At 33.4% G+C, this 23,535-nt stretch overlaps 1 pseudogene; it reads left to right on the top strand.

The window, feature by feature from the left end:
* The first annotated feature begins 6,421 nt into the window (after positions 1 to 6,421).
* The window catches only part of LOC111719751, a 58,923-nt pseudogene continuing 41,809 nt past the window's right edge, over positions 6,422 to 23,535 (top strand).

Below are 23,535 nucleotides of genomic sequence, written 5' to 3'. Positions count from 1 at the left end.
AATCATCTATAAATCATTATTTATTAGAGAAATGTAAATTAAAACAACTCTGAGGCACCAGCTCATACCTTTCAGATTTGCTAAGATGACAGGAAAAGATAATGAAAAATGTTGGAGGGGATATGGAAAAACTGGGACACTAATGCATTGTTGGAGGAATTATGAAATGATCCAATCATTCTGAAGGGCAATTTGGAACTATGCCCAAAGAGCTATAAAACTGCACATTACCTTTGACACAGCAGTGCCACTACTCTCTCATAGTTTTTCCATTTTCTTCTGATTTTTCTCCAAAGATCATTCATAAAGCAATGTATATTGAAAAAATAAAACAAAAAATTTTTAATTACTAAAAATTATCTTAGAGCTAGAAAAAATAATAGCAGAGTGTATTTGGAAAAGAGCAGAGGGTCAATAATTTCAAGGAAACCAGGAGAAAAGATGTGAAGCAACTAGATTCAATAGTCTCAGACCTTAAACCACATTGTAAAGGGAGAGAATTGTTAAAGTATAAAATGAATGATTTAATTTATTTTAAATTAAAATTTTCTTGTATAAAAACTATGCAACCAAAAACATTCACGAAATTGGGGGAAAAACTTTCATAGACAATTTTTCATATAGAATGTGATTTCATTAGAAAGGGGAAGAAATAAAGTAAAAAGTTCACAGCAGAGAACAAAAGAAAACCTACAAGGAAAAAAGAAAAAGATGGACAATTTTGAAAACAATATGTACTATTTGTTATATAGGGCTTTATTGAAATGGAAATTCATTGATTTATTTTGAATCTTTTCTTATTTTCAAATGTATATTTGAAAATGTTTTTTTCTTTTCTTATTTTGTATTTAAGTTTAAAATAAATTTAAAAACTAAAAAGAAAGAAAAAGAAGTCAGTGTCACTAAATTTTATAGTATGTAGTGTGTGGAAAGGGATGGAGGGAGGGGAACAAGCATCATTAAGTGCCCACTATATGCCAGGCACTGTGATAATTTTTTTTCCCCCTGAGGCAATTGGGGTTAAGTGACTTGCCCAGAATCACACAGCTAGGGAGTGTTAAATGTCTGAGATCAAATCTGAACTCAGGTCTTCCTGATTTCAGGGCTGGTGCTCTATCCCCTGCGCCACCTAGCTGCCCTTGTGATAAACATTTTACAAATGAAAGTGAAATATAAAAAGACTGGCAAGATAGAAAGGGGCATGTTTTGAAGGGATTTTAAAAAACAAACAAAAGATTTTATATTTCATCTTATGGAGCCACAAAAGTTTATTGAGTGAGAGGTGGGGAGGGCAACATAGTCAAAACTTGGACTTTAAGAAAATCATTTTGGCAGATAAATAGAGAATGGATTAGAATCCGGAGAGATCTGAAGAAGACATACGAACCAAGAAATTATTACAATAGTCCAGGTATGAGAAGATAAAAATCTATATCTATAGTGCATATGTAAGAAGAAAGTATGGGATATCAAAAAGTTAGAAAGAGAAGATTTGGCAAAAAGTTGGCTATGTAACTTAAGTGTAAGTGAGAAATTAAGGATAATACCAAGATTGTAAGTCCAAGAGACTGGAAGAACCATGGTTCCCTCAGTAGTAAGGGAAATTCAGAAGAGGCAAGAGTTGGGGGAAAGTTCCATTTTGTTATTCTGGGTGTGAAATGTCCACATGATTTCTAGTTTGAACAATTTAATAGATGGTTGTTGATGGGAAACTAGAACTCTGGAAGGGTTGAATAAGGAGGTTAGAGAATTATCTACTAAGAGATGATAGGTGAATCAAGTAAGAAGAGAGGTCAAGGAAGCATCAAATATTAATGACTTTCTCAAGGTGCCAGATAGCCTGGAGAAAAGATTATTTGATCTCAAAAAGGCCCTTGATTCTATATGGAAATCATTTCATTTTCCATTAACTCCTCAACCTCCTCCTTATGATCATTGTTCAATTTTTTATTTCCTCAAAACTCCCAAGTCTTGCCTTGTCCTCTATTTGGTGGATGTGCTTTCTTATCATTTTAGTACTAAAAACATTGAAGTTTTTCATCATGAGCTTTTTTGTTTCCCCTATTTCCTTACTTAAAATTCTTTTTCTTCATTTGTCCATTATTTTTTCTAATTTAACAGACTGAACTAATTGTTCTTTCTAAGGATAACTTTCCTACTTGCACACTCTGAGCCTATCTTCTCCTATCCCAGTTGATGGCCTTCTAGGTCTCTTATAAACAACAGAGATAGTAACTCTTAAAAAATCCATCCTCCTAAATTTTGTCAGCCAATCATCTTGAATTCTCTGTATGGAATCAAAAAGGTACCAATAGACACACTTACTCTCTTCATGGTGAAAAGGGGTTCCTCTATACAAAGGTCCATAAGTTTTTAATCTCTAAAATCAACAGACTGATTAGAAAACTCAAAATGATCATGAATGCCTCTGACTTGCAAACCTTACACATCTCTTTAATAATTTACTTTAAATGTTTTTCAGGAAATGAGGTCAAGCTTATTGACCTATTTTTTACCTTCTCCTTTTGAAAAAAAAAAATGGGACATGCCCTTATTCAATACTTTAGCCACTTATAACCTGGTTCCAGACTACCTTTCCAGTCTTCTTACACTTCACTTCTCAATATACTCTTCCATCTAGTGATACTTCTTGCTGTTTTTTGAACAAGACATCATTGATTCAGAGTAAATGTAATAGTGATTATTTGTGTTTTGGTCAGAAACTATGAGGGTTTTCCTCTCCAAAATAGATTTTTTTTGACTAGATAAAAGAAGTAATTCTTTGCCTTATTTCTTACCTAGCTTTAATCACTAAATGGATGTTGCTTCAGTCAAACTAGATCTGGGAAAGATATTAGCTTAAAAATCCAACGTCTGCCACTGCATCTAGGGCCACTGCCAGTTGTCCTGATCTATAACGTGCCCCTAGACCCAGATGGCTCCAAAGGAGACAGTGAGACTGGTGACCTTGCTCAGCCCTCCCTCACTTAAATCCAAATCACTTGCAAGTCATGGCATCACGTCCCTGACATGATCCTCTTAGAGAACAAAGTACAAATGACAAAAAAACCCACCTTTTATCCCAATACATTTTCATTGGCTGTTGCTCATGCCTGAAATTCCCTCCAAACTCATTCTCATATCTTGGCTTCCCTGAGTTCCTTCAGGTCTTAGCTAAATACACATTTTCTGTAAAAAGCCTTTTCTACTACTCTTTAATACTACTGTTTATCTCCAATTTATTCTGTCTTTATTCACTTTCTTCTATCTTTATTGAGTTTGTGCATAGTTGTGAATATGTTATTTCCTACATGAAGTATGAAGTCCTTGTGTTTTGTGTTTTTTATGCTTTTCTTTGTATCCTTAGAACTTAGCATAGAACCTGACACTTAGCAATTGCTTGTTGACTTGATTACTTGTTGTCTTCTTCATTGGAATATAAATTCATTGAGATTAAAGATTGCTTCACTTTTTGGTGTATTTGTCATTCTAGGAATCCATAAGCATAGTGATATATATCTAAAGGATAATTGTTATTCATTTATTGAAATATTGCTGAAAGTTTACCTTTCAGGATAAAAAAAATTAACTTGGAAGTAATGAAGTAATTGTTTTTTAACTTGGAGAAAATAAAAACTTGAAGTTGAAGTTTTTATTTTCTGGATGGAAGTCTGATTGATGAGGATTGAGGGAGGAGAGTGTTGCCAGATGTGAAGGGAACAATTGCAGATTATACTTTCTGTATGTGTAGTAGTGAAGGTGAAGAAAGAGTTAAGATGCTAAAATGAGTGGCAATAGTGTGTAGGAAGGGCTTTTTTAGAAAAGAGGAAACTCAAACTTATTTGTATATATATAATCACTAAAATAAGGGAACTAATTTCCATGGCAACTCTAAAATTCAATAATTTTCTAATATCCCTTCCAGGTCTAAAAATTTTATGATATTCTCCCAACATGTTATCCCATATCCGAGGCAAGAGGAATGTGACTGTTTGCCAGGTCACTTTCATCATCCTTAATATTCAAGAAGAATTCTGAACATTTCGGTTATTTAAGACAGTAAAACTTTGAACATTCCAGTGTGCTGTCGTGGGGAAATGAAGTGCCAGAATATCCACTGAAAAGAGAGACAAATATTAGAGTTTACTGACATATTTTATATTCGTAGCATTGTATCTGATATTGTCTCTGAAGGCTAAGCAATGAAAGATAAGAGAAAAAATGTGAGGAAGGAAAATGGTATAATTTTGTACTTAATGAAACAGGAATTGATTTAATGCTAACAGACAGATATATTTCAATCCCATAACAATTTAGGTTATTTAAAACAGAGTTTGCACTCTGTTATTAAGAAGCACTACTTTGGGCTGCTTCTGAATATTATCAAATTGATATTCTATTATAACTACAAGTCAAGGACCAAAGAAGATGTGTTAAAATCTCTTTCTAATTCAATGAGGAACCATATTCACTCATCTTCTGACAGGTAGTTCCAGTGCTTGCATTTTATCTCAGGGTCAATCAAACTACTGTATTAGATCACTAAATATACACCACACTTCCCTTTGTGAAAGTGATGACACAGTTGATTTACTAAAATAAACAAGTCCCTGGGCAAGGCAAAAATTAATCCAAAAGTACTCCAGAAGCCAAAGTGGGACAAGGTTCAGAAGGAAAACTCTAAAATATTGGATAACAGTGGATACCATTTTGAGGAGAAGAAAAGATAAAATTTAAACAAGTGCTTAAACATGTGGAGAAACTCGCTATAAGTCATGAGCCTTCTAGTACCTTCAAATCTACTGCTTATTCTTTCAAACATAATTGTGCTGAGTATATAATTCCACTTGATTTCCAAATATAATTATTTATCTCTGTCAAATCATGATTTATTTTCAGCAAAATAATTTTTAAAGCTTATTTCGAATTACTAATAGGTTTCCAAAATAATATTTGGAATATCTGACTCAAACTCTCTGAAGTGAGTACTAAAATTATTTAAATTGGAAAACCTGAAAATCTGAAGAGTAAAAAATATTAGGAAATATTATTAAAGAAGTATGCGGAAGCTTCTATTGCTCTTGAGATATTTTAAAACCATAAATTAAGCAAAAAGTACTAGAAATCACACAATTTATAGACTATTCAAAAACTATGATTTAACTATCAATGCTCTAAATGTGGGGGCAGCTAAGTAGTGAGTAGATAGATAGGAAGACTCTTCTTACTGAGTTCAAATATGACCTCAGTACTGTGTGACCCTGGGCAAATCATTTAATTCTATTTGCGTCAATTCTTCATCTGTAAAATAAGCTAGAGAAGGAAATGACGAACTATTCTACTATCTTTGCCAAGAGAATCCCAAATGGGGTCCTGAAGAATCAAATATGATTGAAATGACTAAACAACAACAACTCTAAATATGAGTAACCTATTCAACAATCAGTGAATATATACAAATAGACATGGATACTCATATGTATATATATATATATATTATGTCAGGAATTCTTAATCTTTTTGTATGTATCATAAACGCTTTTGACAGTCTGTTGAAGTCTATGGACACTTTTTCAAAATAATGTTTGTTACCTATATTCTCACAATTTAGGGAAATATTAAATTTCAACTATAGTTTAGTGGAAATGAAAATCTTTTCTTTCAATCTAAGTTCATGTAACCTTGAAAATTTGTGGACCCTAGGCTAAAAATCCATGTAAAGGACCTGAACCAAAATCACATTAATATTCACATTGTAACTACATATAAAAAGAGAAGAAGCACTATAAGGGAAAGGATGGTTCACAGGTTCTCCATAGAGAAGCATGTAAAAGAATTGGCAGAATTGGTATAATTATAATTCCAAAGGAAATAAATTTTACCATTTCATGGGATATTCATTAATGATAATAATTAGCATTTACATAGTGCTTTAAACTTGTAAACTCCTATCTAGAGTTTTGATTTTCATTTTATCTTCACAATTGCCCTGAAAGATAAGTGCTATTATTATCCTTACAGCAGAGGAAACTGAGTCAGACAAAGATTAACTGACTTGCACAGAGTCACACAGGAAATGTGTCTAATGTTGGATTTAAACTCAAATCTGGTTCCAGAAGTCACTTCACCATCTAGCTGTCTCAATGTCATCTCCCATTGCAGAGCTCACTAATACCACCATGAAGATAATTGCATCTTATACACCAACATATATAACAAAGGATGAGAAAGTAGAAAAGTTGTACAAGGAAAAATATTTCATCATCAATACTTAATCAGCATCAATAAATCAATTAATCAAAAAGCATTTATCATGCACTTAATATTTATATTAATGATATTAAGTAATAAGAATGCTAATATTAAGTATACTACATAACATTACTGCTGAGATTGCAAAAATAATATATACATACAAACACATAATATGTGTGTGTGTATGTAGTTCTAGAACTCAGGGAACTTAAATTAAGGAGGAATAACATGTAAAAATTTAAGTGTTTGCATAATATACACAAGACACATGCAGAAGATAGAGGGCCATTATAGATGCTGGAGGAGTTAGTAAGTAAGGGAGAGGAGGAACTACTGAATTCACAGAGTTTAAAGCTGGAAGAGACCTCTAAGATCATCAAGTATAATCCCTTCATTTGTCAAATGAGAAAACTGAGGCCCCAAAGAAGCAGTTTGCCTATTCATAAATGATGACATTAAGTTGGGTACATGCACAAATGAAGAACCTGTAAAAGTTTTATTGAATCTAAATTAGCAAGAGTATATACAAATAAAATAATGGCATAGCAAACAAATAACTGATGAAATGCTCTCCATGTTGGATTACTTGGCTCTGAGTGTTTAGATGGCATAGCAACTGATCTTAAAGAGAAACTCAATTCTGACTGTGGTCCTATGCTTGAAAACACCTTGATGTATTATTATCTGAAAACTAGGTATTATACATTCTGACTACATTGAAAGAGCCTCATGAAAAGGATCTCATGGACAAAATTAGTGAATATGGGGCAAAGCTACTATTTGTTTACTGTCCTCTCATTACAGGGGCATGATATAAGACTTCAACCACCATAAAAATATAAGTTCTCTCAATCTCCTCTCTTGCCTTTTTTACTTGAGACTGATACAGATGTAGTAATATTCTCAACAGGACTTTCAATCTTAATAATCATGCTTTCTTTGATTTCAGTCAGGCAAACAATTTCTTCATGACTTCTTTGATATTTTTGGCCATTTTTCATCATGGTGCCTGAAAAATACAGGTTATATGACAGAAATTTATCTCATCTATCTTCATGCCAGTGTTTATGTTGTCTTTAATCACCTTTATGGAATGTAACCTTGTGACTCTGTCTCCTTTCTACTCTCACTACAGAATAAAGGAAAACGAGGAGACCTTTGAAGAAATAGTAAAGCCAATGAGGAACATGTTCAAATTCATCTAGAATTAGTGATTGGATCCAAGGACCATAAATTGGATCTACACAGATGGAAGAGATTAGAAACTCATGATGTTGAAATAAAATGTGCCAAAAATTCTCTGGACTCTACTGAAGTTTCATACAAATATGGCTATTCTGTGTCTCAGTGGATCTCAACACGTTTTCATTGTCATCCAACTCTTGCCATTGACAGCTCTTATGTTGATACACAGAATAGTTATGGAAAGTACTACTTTTACCCTTTATTCCACTCCACAGCTGGCATTGTTAAACATGCCAGTGCAACTAGATCAGGGATTGAGTTCCTCATTGACACAGGTATCAACTGAACCATCACAAACTGGAGTTGTTCTGCAATCTGTGGTATGATCACTCCTTCAGCTTCACCTGGAAATGTCCCACTGAGATGTCACATCCTTATAGAAGAGTCTATGGTACATCTGAAGGGAAAAGAATTCTTTTGGGAACACCAGTACCCTCCCCACTCCCTCAGACTATACTCCCACAAGGAGGACAGATTAGATTTTGTGAGATCATGTCTACACAGACATGTGTAATACTAATAATAAGAGGATTAGAAGAAAGATTTGACAATAAATAAAAATATTGTCCACTGCAATAAATCACTTTAAATGATCTTCTAGGGTTTTTAGGTGGTATAACACTTGAAGAAGATATTGCAGAAGACAAAGAAGAAGCTACAAATCAAGAAGTTTTCTGAAGTTACTATAGCAGATACCAAACCTGCGGTACCTTGAAGATATTTTGACTCTCCTTCCATGTTCTCAAGAGAAAGTCCCATCCAACATCTTCTAACACTCAAATATTAACACTGAACCTCTAACTTATTTCCTGGAGTAGTTTGAGCCTGACACACAAAAGTAAACCTTTACTCCCATAGAGTGACCTTGTCAGTGTGCCAATGAAAGCCCTGCTGTTAACAGGGAAAATTAGACTTCACTGGAGATGAGCATCCTTATACTTAGCTCTTGTAAAATTCCATCTCAGAGAAAAGTAGATTTTATAGGTGGACAACCTTCCCCATATAATCATCTTTTTGAGAAGTCATTGCCAAAGACTTCTTACCATTTTGTCAGCAAGAAGACTGAAGAACTGTTAAAGAAAGTGAAAAGAAATAGGGAGGAAAATGATATGCCCTTTAGTTCCCCAGTGGAAGTACTGAATAAATTGATACCACAGGGGGCAGATGAACACATCAAGTAGTTGATTGAATTATATTTTCTCATTAAGTCTGTCAACTGGACCCACATTGAAGGCTTTCTATCTTCACATGAGATTCACACCTTTTGGAACCAATTGCTGTTGCTATACAACCAGTGACTCTCTAAGCATTTTGGTAATAAGGTCTCTAGAACAGATGTTATTATGAAAGGTAATCAAAGCAATATCACCAAGGAGGCACAAAACTACTGTGAACAATCATTTGAAATTCTAATTGTAGTATATCCATATGTGGAAAATAAGTCTTCAGAAAGAACAGACCAGATACAATCAGTTTCAAGAGAAACATGACATTGTGGTGACCCAGCTCCACAGCCAGATCAGACAGCTGCAACACGATCAGGAGGAATTTTACAACCAGAGCCAGGAATTACAAACAAAGCTGGAAGACCACCAGAATATGATTGCAGATCTGAGGTCAGAAATAAAGAAGGCCAATAATGAGGTGTATAACTCTGTGTCTCTCCCAGAGAGTTATTGCTCAGCCAAGTTTCTTAAAACCTTTCAAACAGTGAATCAGTCCAGCAGCAGACAGAGTTCTTGAACAAGCAGCTGTTGATCCTTTGGGAGGTCAATAAACTGTATTTGGAATCATTGCAGAGCAAACAAACAGACACTACACAGGAAGTAAAAAAGAAGAAGAAAGAACAAAGAAAAATGGAAGCCATCTCCTCCAGCAGAACCAGCAGATCGATACCACCCAGAATCAAATTGTGGAACTAGAATCTTATCAGGCAAAGAAGACCATCCTCTATTGGAACAGAAAAAAATAACTGAAGGATGTTAAATTTCGTCTAGAGGACAGTTACAGGACAGTAGAGAGAAACTATAAAGCTCAGAAAAGGACTATTTAAGTAATTAAATTAGAAATATTAGATTTATATGGTAGCCTGAAAAAAAACTTTAAAGAAAAGACTAAAGCAGCTGAAGCAACTGAGGAAAAGTTTGATCGTTGCAAAAAAGATTGTCCTGATTCACTGATAGAGAAGAATAGAGACTGCTGGCTGCAATGATGAGACCAAGACCCCCCAGTCTGGTAACAACTAGGGCAGCAGTGGTAACAGAGGGAGTGAAGAAAAAAAAAATAACAGCAGCAATGAGTTTTCTATCCATGAGAAACCCACAAGCCAGAGAGTAAGGACATCCAGTAAATGGTAGGAAATAACAATTTTAGAACCTTCTACCAACATCTTTATAACTCTTGGCTCATTTCACAATTCAAAGAGCTTCCTGGCTATGTAGTCTCAAATTATTTTGTAATCAGAGTGAGATCCTGGATGATGAAGACAATTTGATCAATAGCAGTTTTTCTAAAATGATAAAGACTCAATTGTACAAAAATCTAAGAAGGGAAATGAAGGAAATCCCCTTCCGTACTGAGGGGACCAACCTCACACATTTCTCAAAAACCATTCTCAGCATCAACAATACTTTTTTACAAAAAATAAATCATGTACTGGTTCATAAAGAATTAAATGAATGTAAAAAAGACAAAAAAATGTTAAAAATTCATCACCACTATTGTAAAATTTATAGACCACAATACAAAAAATTAACAAAGGTAATATGAGCAAAAGATACAGACCTAAATGAAATGTCAGTGACGACATCCCAAACAAATGAATGAGTCATGAAAAAATCAGAAGTAAACAATTTTATTAAAGAGATTGATAATAATGAGGTAATCTATCAACACTTTTCTTAGGTAAAACCTAAATCCATGAATACTTATATTAACAAAATTTTAAAAAAGGGTCAATAAATTAAACATGCAATTTTAAAATCTAGAAAATAAACAAATAAAAACAAGTATAAAAGATTTTTTTATTATAGGAAGAAATTTTAAAATAAAAAACCTGTGGAATTAATAAAACTAAGAACTTATTTTAAATGGCCAACAGAATCATCAAACATTTAATTAACCTGATTAAGAAAAATAAATCAAATTTCCAAAATAATAATTAACTAATCTAGTAACATTTTCATGATACTTCAAGGTTTGCAAATTGTTTTACAAATATCATCTCACTTTATTCTCTCACAACAAATCTGAAATATAGATGCTATTGTTGTGCCTATTTTTAATAGATGAAGAAACTGAGACAGAGAGAGATTTGATTTGCCCAGAGTCACACTGCTAATAAAACATTTAAGGTGGAGTTAATCTTCCTTATTGCAAATCCAACAATTTATCCTCTGTGCTTTCTAACTGCTTGAACAAAATGGATTCACAGAGAATTATCATACAGCTACTATATAAGAATATATGTTAGCAAATCTGATAATCAAAGGAAGATAATAGGATAATTATACATAATTATACATAGGACAATTATGCAAATGAACAAAATAACAAATAGAAATACTAATAAATTCTGCTTTAGGATCACACCTCCCCAGAACTGAACTCCCCAATTCACTTAAGCTTAAGTCTTTTTTTTTTGGTTCCTTGGTCATGAGTGATATCCTAGGATAACCCAAGAAAGAAACTTGGACTTTTCTTCTTGCTATGGTTAATTTCTAGTGAATATAGAAGAATGATGGTAATAATGGACATCCTTATTTCACTCCTGATCTTATTGAAAAGGCTTCTAGTTTACATTAATTGCAGATGTTTTGCTTTTGGATAGCTATTTATCATTTTTTAAAAAGCTCCATTTATTTCTATGCTTTCAGTGTTTTTAATAGAAATAAATGTTGTGCTTCTATATGTATTGAAAATAATTGTAAGATTTTTATTGATTTTGTTATTGATATGGTCGATTATGCTTATATTTTCCCTAATCTTGAACAAACCTTGAATTCCTGGTATAAATCCATTCTGGTCATAGTGTATCATCTTTGTGATAAATTATTGTGACTGGTACTTTATTTAAAATTTTTCATTAGAGAAATTAGTCTATAGTTTTAATTCTCTGTTTTACTGTATTTGGCTTAGGTTTTACTGTATCTTTACAAAATCACATTTGTGTCATAAAAGTAATTTGGAAGGCTTCTACCTATTTTTTGAATGATTTATATAATATATGGAATTAATTGTTCTTTAAATATTTGGTAAAATTCACTTGTAAATTGACCTGAGACTGAGGTGTTTTATTTTGGATTTAGGTTGGGGAGGAATTAATTTTTAGCTTCCTGAAAGTCTTTTTGAAGAATTCTAAGATAGAAGTATTTAAGTACTCTCTCTTATGTTAAACTGGGAAAGTTATATTTCTGTAAATAATTATCCATTTATTAAGTTTGTCCATTTTATTGTCATATAATTGAGCAAAATAGTTTTTCATAATTGCTTTCATTACATCTTCATCAGTCTTTTCATTTTTGATACTAGGAATTTGATTTTTTAAATCAAATTAGCCATCATTTAGCTATTTTAATTTCCCCCACAAAACCAGCTTTTACTTTATTTATTACTTCCATGGCTTCTTTGCTTTCAATTTTATTAACATCTTTTTTTTTATTTATCAGGATTTTTATTTTAGTGTTTTTTTCCTCTTTTTTAGTTGGATGCTCAAGTCATTGATCTGCTCATTCTCTCTTTTATTGATATTATCATTTAAAGATTTTCCCCTAAATAAAGCTTTGGTTGCATCCCACAAATCTTGGCATATTGTCTTCTTGTAGTCATTGTCTTTCATAACACTATTAATTGTTTCTATGACTTCTTGATCCATTCATTCTTATTTCATTTTCAACTTTTATTCAGAAAAAAATGCATTTAAAATTCCTGTTTTCTTCATTGTTAGTGAGATTTTATGCCCTAATGCATGGTCAATTTTTGTGAAGGCACCATGCAGAACTGATAAATAGATATGCTCTTTTCTATTCACATTAGTGTTCTTCAGTGGTCTAGATATTTAACTTTTTCAAAATTCTATTCATTTTATGTTTAGATTTATCTAGTTCTGAAAAGAGTATTCCCTACTACTGTAGTTTCTCCTACAACTCATTGAACTTTTCCTTCAAGAATTTAGATGCTATGTCATGTGGTACATATATGCATAGTATTAATATTACTTCATTGTCAATTGTACCTTTTAGCAAAATACCATTTCTCTGATTATCTTGTTTAATTAGATTTACTTTTCCTTTGGCTTTGTTTGACATCACAACTGCTAATCCTGACTTCTTAAAAAATTTATTTTAAAGAATAATTTGTTTTATTTTTTGTTTAACTCATATCTTTCAGTTTCAGTATGTTTCTTGTAAACAAATTATTGAATTTTGATTTTAATAATAATTTTTTCCAATTATATATAAGATAGTTTTTAACATTCATTTTTTAAATAAGATTTTGAATTCCAATTTTTTCTCCCTTCCTTCCTTCCCCTTTCCCCAATAATGAAAGCAATCTGATGCACTGTCATGGTCCATGGTTTTTGAATAATTCCTCTTTTTCTGTTTTTAGCATTTTTGCCTTGATTTAGAAACTCTGAAATTTGGTCATAATATTCCTGTGAATTTTCATTTTGTAATTTCTTTCAGAAGATGAGTATACATGTTTTCAAGTCCTAATTTTTCCCTGTGGTTCCAAAATATTTAGGCAGTTTTTGTTTACAATTTCTTGAAATATGTTTAAGCTCTTTTTTTGGTTTTTAGGTAGTTCAGTAATTCTTAAATTATCTCTGCTTGATATACATATTTTCCATGTCAATTGGTTTTGCTACGTTTCATATTTTATTTCTACCTTTTCCAATTTTTTGATTTTATTGCATTGCTTCTTGATGTGTCCTGCAGTCATTAGTTTCTACTTGGCCAAATCTAATTTTTAAGGAGTTATTTTTTTTTTTCAGTGAGGTGTTGAATCTTTTTTACTAGTTGACCAATTCAGATGTATAAATAATTATTTTCTTCAATAATTTTTATGCCTCCTTTACAAGTTGGTCATCATTTTTTTCATAATTTTTTTGAATAGCTTTCATTACTTTCCCTATTTGTCCTCTACTACTCATTTTTTCAATATCTTTTTTTTTCTGTTTTTAAAAATACATGTTTTTAGCTCTTCTAGGAACCTTAGTTGAGCTTGTGTCCAATCAGCATTTTCTTCTGAGGATTTGTGTATTTTTAAATCATAGTTTTCAGCTTTCTTGTCATCATAGTAGCTTTGTATGACCAAATTCTTTTTCTGTTGTTTTTATTTGTTCATATTTTCAACTTACTTTTTGACTTTGGATTTTATGTTTAGTGCTGGGATCTACTCCCATCTGAGAGGATTATTGAATTGACCTTCTATCTTTTATGAACTTTTGCTACTTTGACACTTCAGTCTGGGGGACTATATATTTTTAGTAGCTTCATTGTAGGAGAGTCTATTCATTGCTCTCCTGGTCTATTCTCTTTTCCTTACACAGGTAGACCCTTTCTCCCATGTAGTCTCAATCACTTTTCTCTACCCTAGAACTATGACCCCAGACTGAGCAATGGGATCTGCTGGATAGCACCCATTCCTGCTCCTAGTTCCCTGGGATCTCATTCTACCCATTTAAATATTCATTTCCCTTACTAACCTTGGTTTCTATTCTGCTCTTTATCACTGCTGCCACTCCATCCTGGTACTGCTATCACAGATTGAATAAGCACTGCTTCTGTTACTATGTTGGGACCCTGACCAACCCACACTGCAGTGTCTGCAGACCTCTGTATCTTCCTAAGCAGTCCTGGGCTGGAAAAAATGGCTCATTATGACTTTATCTTCACTTTCCCCCTTAGAATTCAGTTTAATATATTCTTTATGTGGTTCTAGAAGTTGTGGGGGAGTTGTGACAAAGTTCTTAAATTCTCACTCTACCATCAACTCAGACTTTTCTCACAGTCTTCAACTCATGATTTCCCCACATTAAATGGGAACTTTAAAATGGATTAATTGTGTTTATTTTAGAAAAGATACTACTCAATGTACAAAGTAGTTGTTATGTAAAAAAACAGGTATTTCCTCTACCACCTAAGAAATGCTTAGAATACAACATTTAAAAAATGCTTAAAAGTTCAAAAGCTTCTGTTAAGTTAATAATACTTAAAACATGGGGCAACAATTTACCACCTACTACAATCTCCTGGGACATAAAAGAGCTTTATTGGATTGCTAAATAAACATTTCATTTTTGACCTGTGCTGTCTGCACAACTCACAAGCTAGGTCCTCATAAACACATTTCTTCTTCATTTTAGCTTTAGTATCCTTCCAGTTAATTTAATAGTAATGCATATTTTCCTTTATTTTTTTTTTGAGTATCCACACTTCCTTTATTCATTAATGTTATAGCAATAAGACCCCTGAGAGTACTCAGAAGCACCAGCCTTTTAAAAGTTTAGTACTGGTGCTGCTGGTCATATTTTTAATTTACACTAATGTTCTTTTTTTTTTTTATAGCCTTTTATTTACAGGTTATATGTATGGGTAACTTTACAGCATTGATAATTGCCAAACCTCTTGTTCCAATTTTTCACCTCTTACCCCCACACTTCCTCCCCCAGATGGCAGGATGACCAGTAGATGCTAAATATATTAAAATATAAATTAGATACACAATAAGTATTCATGATCAAACCATTATTTTGCTGTACAAATAGAATCAGACTCTGAAATACTGTACAATTAGCCTGTGAAGGAAATAAAAAATGCAGGTGGGCATAAATATAGGGATTGGGAATTCAATGTAATGGTTTTTAGTCATCTCCCAGAGTTCTTTCGCTGAGCATAGCTGGTTCAGTTCATTACTGCTCCACTGGAAATGATTTGGTTGATCTCATTGCTGAGGATGGCCAGGTCCATCAGAACTGGTCATAATCTAGTATTATTGTTGAAGTATATAATGATCTCTTGGCCCTGCTCATTTCACTCAGCATCAGTTCGTGTAAGTCTCTCCAGGCCTTTCTGAAATCATCCTGTTGGTCATTTCTAACAGAACGATAATATTCCATAATATTCATATACCACAATTTATTCAGCCATTCTCCAACTGATGGGCATCCACTCAGTTTCCAGTTTCTAGCCACTACAAAGAGGGCTGCCACAAACACGTGCACATACAGGTCCCTTTCCCTTCTTTATAATCTCTTTGGGATATAATCCCAGTAGTAACACTGCTGGATCAAAGGGTATGCACAGTTTGATAACTTTTTGAGCATAGTTCCAAACTACTCTCCAAAATGGTTGGATTCGTTCACAACTCCACCAACAATGAATCAATGTCCCAGTTTTCCCACATCCCCTCCAACAATCATCATTATTTTTTCCTGTCATTCTAGCCAATCTGACAGGTGTGTAGTGGTATCTCAGAGTTGTCTTAATTTGCATTTCTCTAATTAATAATGACTTGGAGCATCTTTTCATATGGTTAGAAATTGTTTCAATTTCTTCATCTGAGAATTGTCTGTTCATATCTTTTGACCAATTATCAATTGGAGAATGGCTTGATTTTTTTATAAATTAGAGTCAATTCTCTATATATTTTGGAAATGAGGCCTTAATAAGAACCTTTGACTGTAAAAATGTTTTCCCAGTTTATTGCTTCCCTTTTAATCTTGTCTGCATTAGTTTTGTTTGTACAAAAACTTTTCAGCTTGATATAGTCGAAATTTTCTATTTTGTGATCAGTAATGATCTCTAGTTCTTCTTTTGTCATAAATTCCTTCCCCTTCCACAGGTCTGAGAGGTAAACTATCCTGTGTTCCTCTAATTTATTTATAATCTCATTCTTTATGCCTAGGTCATGAACCCATTTTGACCTTATTTTGATGTACAGTGTTAAGTGTGGATCAATGCCTAGTTTCTGCTATATTAGTTTCCAATTTTCCCAGCAATTTGTGTCAAACAGTAAGTTCTTATCCCAAAAGCTAGAGTCTTTGGGTTTGTCAAACACTAGCTTGCTATAGTTGTTGACTTTTTGTCCCTTGAACCTAACCTATTGCACTGATCAACTAATCTGTTCCTTAGCCAATACCAAATGGTTTTGGTAACTGCTGCTCTATAATATAATTTTACATCTGGTACAGCTAAGCCACCTTCATTTGATTTTTTTTTCATTAATTCCCTTGAAATTCTTGACCTTTTTTTTCTTGACCTGTTATTTTTTCTAGGTTATTAAAATAGTTTTTTGGGAGTCTGATTGGTATAGCGCTAAACAAATAGATTAGTTTAGGTAATATTGTCATCTTTATTATATTTGCTCGCCCTATCCAAGAGCATTTAATATTTTTCCAATTGGTTAGATCAGACTTAATTTGTGTGAAAAGTTGTTTATAATTTTGCTCATAAAGTTTCTGATTTTCCCTTGGCAGATAGATTCCTAAATATTTTATACTATCAGTAGTTACTTTAAATGGAATTTCTCTTTGTAACTCTGACTGTTGGATTTTGTTAGTGATATATAAGAATGCTGATGACTTATGTGGGTTTATTTTATAACCAGCAACTTATGCATATTTTCCTTTAACAATCCTTTTAGAACTCCTCCTTTTGGATAGCTGAAACAGATTCAGCTACTCCACATCTCTCAAACTCCTTATAAGGGATTGAAAGCTGAAAACATCTATTTTTTAGGGATGTGATCCAGTGAACTGTATTCAATCAAAGAAACTCAAAAGAGAAGGGGCAGAAATGGACCACATTTCGATCTCAGTCTCATCTAGGCAAGTGCATGTTCACTGCTGTTGCTGAAAGAACCATAGTGGATCCTGGATAGGGAGGGGAGAAAAATCTCGTCCCTGCCCAATAAATCCAAAAAAGATTTAGCTTTATTATGATCCAGTAAAGATCTTAAAGAGGACTAAATCTGGTTCTTCTTTTTCTTATATCCTCCCAAGGAAGCAGCTCTTAGTATTTTATTTATCAATCATCTTTGACACCTCAGTAGTGAAATCTATAAAGCATTGTTGTATCTTCTCAAATTATAGGTCTCTTAGTGCTAAAACAGAACATATGACCATCCCCATGATGACAAATCTCACATACTTATATATTCAAGAGCTTCCCCAGTCCAGAAGATCAGGTTTTCCACTGGTCATCCCTCTTACAGATATGAAATAATAAAAAGAAAAACTACGTGATTATTTCAATAAATGTAGAAAAAGCCTTAGGCAACTCTTTTTAAAAAAACACATGCATGAAAGTGACCTTTTTAAAAATGTGAGTAAAAGCATATCCATGAAATCAAGAGCTAAATTAACATAAAATGGAGAAATTCTTGAGATTTCCCTAGTACAAATAAGAGCTCTATCTTGAGGCTGCTAAATAGCAATATTGAGAGTGTTGGCCCAAAAGATAGGAAGACCTGAATTCAACCTGATCTCAGATAGTTCCTAAGTGTATGACCCTCAGTAAGTCAGTGCTAGTGAGATTTAGGTATAGTTCCAAATGATGAGATTGATATTCTGGCACAAAATGATGAAATTTAGAGATCAACCGGCAGCAAATGTTGGGGTTTAATCATGTGAGGAATTCACAATGGCCATCCTCTGTGGCAAAAGATTGGTTTATTTAGAGGGAAAGATTTCAGGCAAAATGAAGAGATACAATAGACACAAGGAATAGTAAATATGAAACAGAGCTGGGAGAGCAATAAGGTTACCAAGAAAAAGAGTTTGAAAGAATCTGTTAAAGGAATATATTATGAGGTGGGAGTCCTCCATTGCCTGGAAGGCTAAATCCATAGTAGGATTTAGCACCCTGAAAGAGATAATTAGCTATAAGAAGGAGAAAGGCTTGATGGGGAGCAGGGTAAGGGAATAAGAAGAAAAGCATCATGAAGTGTGGGGGAGGAGAAATGAGAAAGACACCAAGAGGCAGAACGCTCCCAAAGGGAGTTAGCCAAGATGGCATGAGTCATAGGCAGATTTATAGGGGAAATTTAACCACAGATGTTTGACATAATTGGGATTTCTGATTTGACACAACAAGGTGGGGTTACCCATGACCTCCACAGAGGGTGAGACTTTGAGATTGAGGTGATAATCATCAGTGTCCTTCCCTGCTTGTCTCAGGGAGTACTATGACCCAGGACCTCATCATTTCCCCATTCTTAATTTATTTAAAAATCTTTTGAAAAGTGGGTTGGGGGTAGTCCCTAAATAGCAGGAGGTATAGCAGACAAATGCTGAGATTTTAGAGGTGAAATCCAGAGACACTTCTTCAATAGAATCCAGAAGCTGGGAGTGAAATTCAGTGGTATGTGGTATTGGAGTGTTGCAGAGATGAAGTCAAAGTTTGGTGACCACACAAAGGTATAAAGTTGGTGATCACGTCACAATAGTGGAGATAAGCACAGGGTCAGTTTGCTCTTTACTGGGTCTCACTCAGATAATGGGTAGTATTTTGTTAGGGGTCCTTTGCTTCAGGGAGTAATCTTATCGGTACTTCAAGCTTTCTCAGCCAATCTCTTACCCAGTTACTCAGGACCTCATCAAAGGGGAGGAGAATTTTTAACCAAAGCAATAAAAGGTTCATAAAATAATTTTAATTGATGACAAAAAATTAAAGGGCTTTGAACATATCTAGTTAATTAAAATAGGAAAAAATAAAAAAAGTTTTGAGTAGCAAGTATTACTGATTAATACAAATATCACTGATTAGTAGTCCATACCCAATATATGCATACCACCAAGAGACATTCCCCAATAGCAAAATAGCCAAAGGATATGATCAAACTTTAAAAAAAAAAAAAAAAAGCTACAAATTCTCACCTTCTCTATTGTCTCTCTAGCTTCATTTCTGTCCTCTGTAGTCCATCCTTCACAAATGCGAAAGTGACTTTCCTTAAGTACAGGTCTGATCACATCATCCTACTATGCAATAAATACCAGTGATCTATAGTCTCAAAAAAATCTATTTGGCTTTTAAAGTCTTTGATCACTTGGCCCCAACCTATCTTTCCAGACTCATGCATTACACTCTAGCCTCTGGCATCCAGCCAAATTAGTCTCTTTGTTCTTCACACAAGATATCCCATCTCAAATGTCTAAGGCTTTGTACTAGCATTTCATGAATGATCTCCTTCCTCACCTCTGCTTCATGTAATCCCTCTTTTCTTTCAAAATGAAACTGAAAAATCAACTTCTATATGAAGTCTCTTCTGCTTTTCTTATAAATACCTGATATTTAACTACCTTGTGTTCATTTTATATTTGCTCAGTATAGACATATATGTATATGCTATCTCTTTCAATAGAATGTAACCACCCAAAAAATGGCTATTGATTTTTAAAATTTTTTTTTGTTCCACCAGTGTCTAGAAGTGTCTGATACATAGAGGAAAATTAATACATTTTGATTGGTTATTGAAATTATAGGTGGCCTCATGAACATATGTTCCAAATCCTTTATTATAAGAGAAATAAAAATTAAGACAATTTGGAGTCTTCATATACACCATGTATAGAGACAAAGATGTAAAAAATGGGAACAGAGAGTATTTGAAGGGCTTTCAGAAATTAAGCACATTGATGCACAATTGGTAGATTTGTGAAATGGTCCTGATATCTTGGGTTTTGATTTGAAATTATGCATGGAAAGTGTATAAATTGTCAATCCCTTTGATTCATTGACTCTATTCTTGAAAAAATACTCCAAAAAGTCAGACTGAAATGAAGGTTTATTATGTACCAAAATACTCATTAACAGCACTCTTTGTGATAACAAAGAATTTGGAAACAAAATAATTTCTCATTAATTGGAGAATGGCAAAATTAGATCTCTATTTTTATGTCTCTCTGAGTCAGGAATCATCAAAGTTATCACAATGGTTAACTTATGAAGGAAAACCTCATTTATTATAAAATAATCCTTTCTTTTGCCAAATGTGCTTGATACTCTTAGACACTTTACTTCTTAGAATCCAAATGGAAGAAATATTATTATTTATGGATTGTAAGGTCTCTAGTTGATCCTGCTTGTAGATGGGAGCAAGCCTAGAACATAGTGAAATAGATAGAAGCCAGACCATAAAAGGATTCAAATGTGTCCACTGAAATCAATGAGAAAGCATTGAACATTTTTGCAAAACAGAGAAGGGGATGACATAGGTGAAATGGCATTTTCACAGTTAAAGTTCATTGTAATTTGTGGGAGGATTTGAGATGAATATGCATGCAATGTGAAGGTAGGGAGACATTTCTCATTGTAAGAAATAAGATCTTAGAGCAAAGTTCTTTATGCATAGTTCAAGTATTAGGACTTGTCTTGCTTCTTTCCCCAGCATGAAATTTATAGTGGGAATACTGAGCATAGGTTTGACCTAACTCTGTGGAAAATAAAACTTTATTCTGCAACAACTCTATCACTAGGTGGGAAATTTGTTGAATTTTATGGACCAGAGGATTTGGTCAAGCAAATAGGTACTTTTCAAAAATCTGCAATTCATTTATGTGATATAGTAAATAGGTATTTTAATTTTAAAATGAGTTCTGTTTGTAAGGGATGTTATAGGTAAATAGAGCCTTGTATCAGTCAGAGGCAAACCCAATACATAAATTGAACTCTTACAGTTCTTCCAACTCCATGATTCCCTGATTATATGTTACTATGAAAATGAAGTCCAGCTACTAACCAGACTTTTTTTCTGAGTAAGCTGAAATAACAATCTACCAAAGACAAAGATAACAATTGTCGCAAGAAAACAACTACTTAAACAGTGGAATAAACCAAATGGAAAAAGAGATACAAAAGATAATTGAAAAAAATCACACATTAAAAATGAGAACAGGGCAAATGGAAGCTAATGATTTTGTGAGACAAGAAGAATCAGTCAAACAAATTAAAAAGAATGAAAAAAAATGGAAGAAAATGTGAAATATTTCATTAATAAAACAGTCAGCTTGGGAAATAGATCCAAAAGAGACAATTTAAAAATTGTTGGCCTACCCGAAGACCATGACAATAAAGAGGCTGGGTTGAATTCTACAAGAGGTCATTAAGGAAAAGTGTCCCAATATTCTAGAAACAGAGGGAGAAATGCTCATTAAAAAAAAAATTCCTCAATCACCTCTGAAAAGAGATACTACAAGGAAAACTCCAAGGAACATTGTTGCAAAACTCCAAAACTATAATCTCAAGGAAAAATACTGCAAGCTGCCAGACAAAAACAATTCAAATAAATATCAAGGAACAACCATCAAGATTACCCAGAGTCTGGAAGCTTTTATAATAAAGGATCAGAGAGCCTGGATTATTATATTCAGGAAATCAAAGGACTTCGGATTACAACCAAGAATTTACTACCCAGTAAGATTCAGCATCATCTCTTAGGGAAGGAAATGGAGTTACAATGAAGTAAGAGACTTTCAATCATTTCCATTGAAAAATACAGAACTAAACAGAAAATTTAATCTACAAACATAGGTATTCAAGAGAACCATAAAAAGGTAAACAGGAGAAATTATATAGATATGTTAAGTTGTTTACATCACTAGATGGGAAAATAATATCTGTAACTCTTGAAAACTGTGTCTGACACAAGGGCAGATGGGGGAGGGGCAATTCATGGACAAAGGGTGTAGTTGTGAAGGGACTCTGATATGATGACATCAAAGAAAAGGACATGAAGTGTTGGAAAAAGATCTGTGTTGGAAAAAGAGGAAAAGGAAGATATAATGGAACAATTAATTCACACTTAGAGGTTCAAAAGACCTATTACAATCCAGGGGGGAAAAGGGAGGGGGATGAACATTATCTGAAGCTTGATCTCATCAGTTTTAGGTGTAAGAAAGAATAACTTAATCATTCAGTTGGGTATAGAAATTTATTTAATGCTATAAAGAAGTAGGAGGAAAAAGAGGAAAAGAAAAGGGAGGGCAGGATAGAAGGGAAGGCAGAAACACCAGGAATAAAAGGTAAGAGAAGGGAGGGGGGAAGGCTGATAGAACAAAAGGTAGTGGGTGGGTAAAAAATCACTGGTAAGAGAAGGAGGAGGAGTGATAAGAAGATAAGAGTGAAATGGTTAAAAAAAACATAGGACTGAGGACAGGATGGAAAAAGGGAACAAAAGTATATATAGTGGAGAAAATAGGATGGAAGGAAATACAGAGTTGGTAATCGTAATGTAAATGGGATTAACTCTCCCATAAAATGGAAGCAAATAGCAGAGTGATTAGAAAAAACAGAATCCTACAATATGTTATTTACAAGAAACACATTTGACACAGAGACATACATACAGAATAAAGGTAAAAGGCTGGAACAGAATTTATTATGCTTCAGCTAAAGTTTAAAAAAAGCAGGGTTAGCAATTCTGATCTCAGATAAAATAAAAGTAAAAATAGATCTTATTAAAGATATAAAAAGGAAAAGTACTTGATAAAAGGCACAGTAAATAATGATGTAGTAACAATTCTAAATGTGTGTGTACCAAGTGCAGGCAAGTTGCTAAAGAATATTTTAAGAGATTTATAGGAAGAAATAGACAGCAAAACTATTCTTGTACAGGACCTCAACCTTTCCCTTTCAGAATCAGACAAATGTAACCACAAATTAAACAAAAGAGAAACTAGGCAGATTAATAGGATCCTAGAAAACCTATGATAAACCTCTGGAGAAAATTGAACAGGGACAGAAAGCACACTTTTTCTTGGAAGTCCATGGCATCAACACAAAAACTGACCATGTATTAGAACATAACAACCTCACAATCAAATGCAAAAAGGAAGAAACAGCAAATGCTTCCTTTTCAGAACACAATGCAACATAATTATATTCAATAAAGGGCTAGGGAAAGATAGATTAAAAACCAATTGGAAATATAAATAATCTAATTCTAAAGAACGAGTGGGCCAAACAATGAATCTCAGAAACAATCCATAATTTCATCCAAGAAAATGATAATAATGAGACAAATTACCAAAATCTG

Source organism: Sarcophilus harrisii, chromosome 3 (genome assembly GCF_902635505.1).
Source record: "Sarcophilus harrisii chromosome 3, mSarHar1.11, whole genome shotgun sequence".
NCBI classification, from domain to species: domain Eukaryota; kingdom Metazoa; phylum Chordata; class Mammalia; order Dasyuromorphia; family Dasyuridae; genus Sarcophilus; species Sarcophilus harrisii.
The sequence above is the reverse complement of the archived record's forward strand: the minus strand, read 5'-3'. Positions and strand labels throughout refer to the sequence as shown.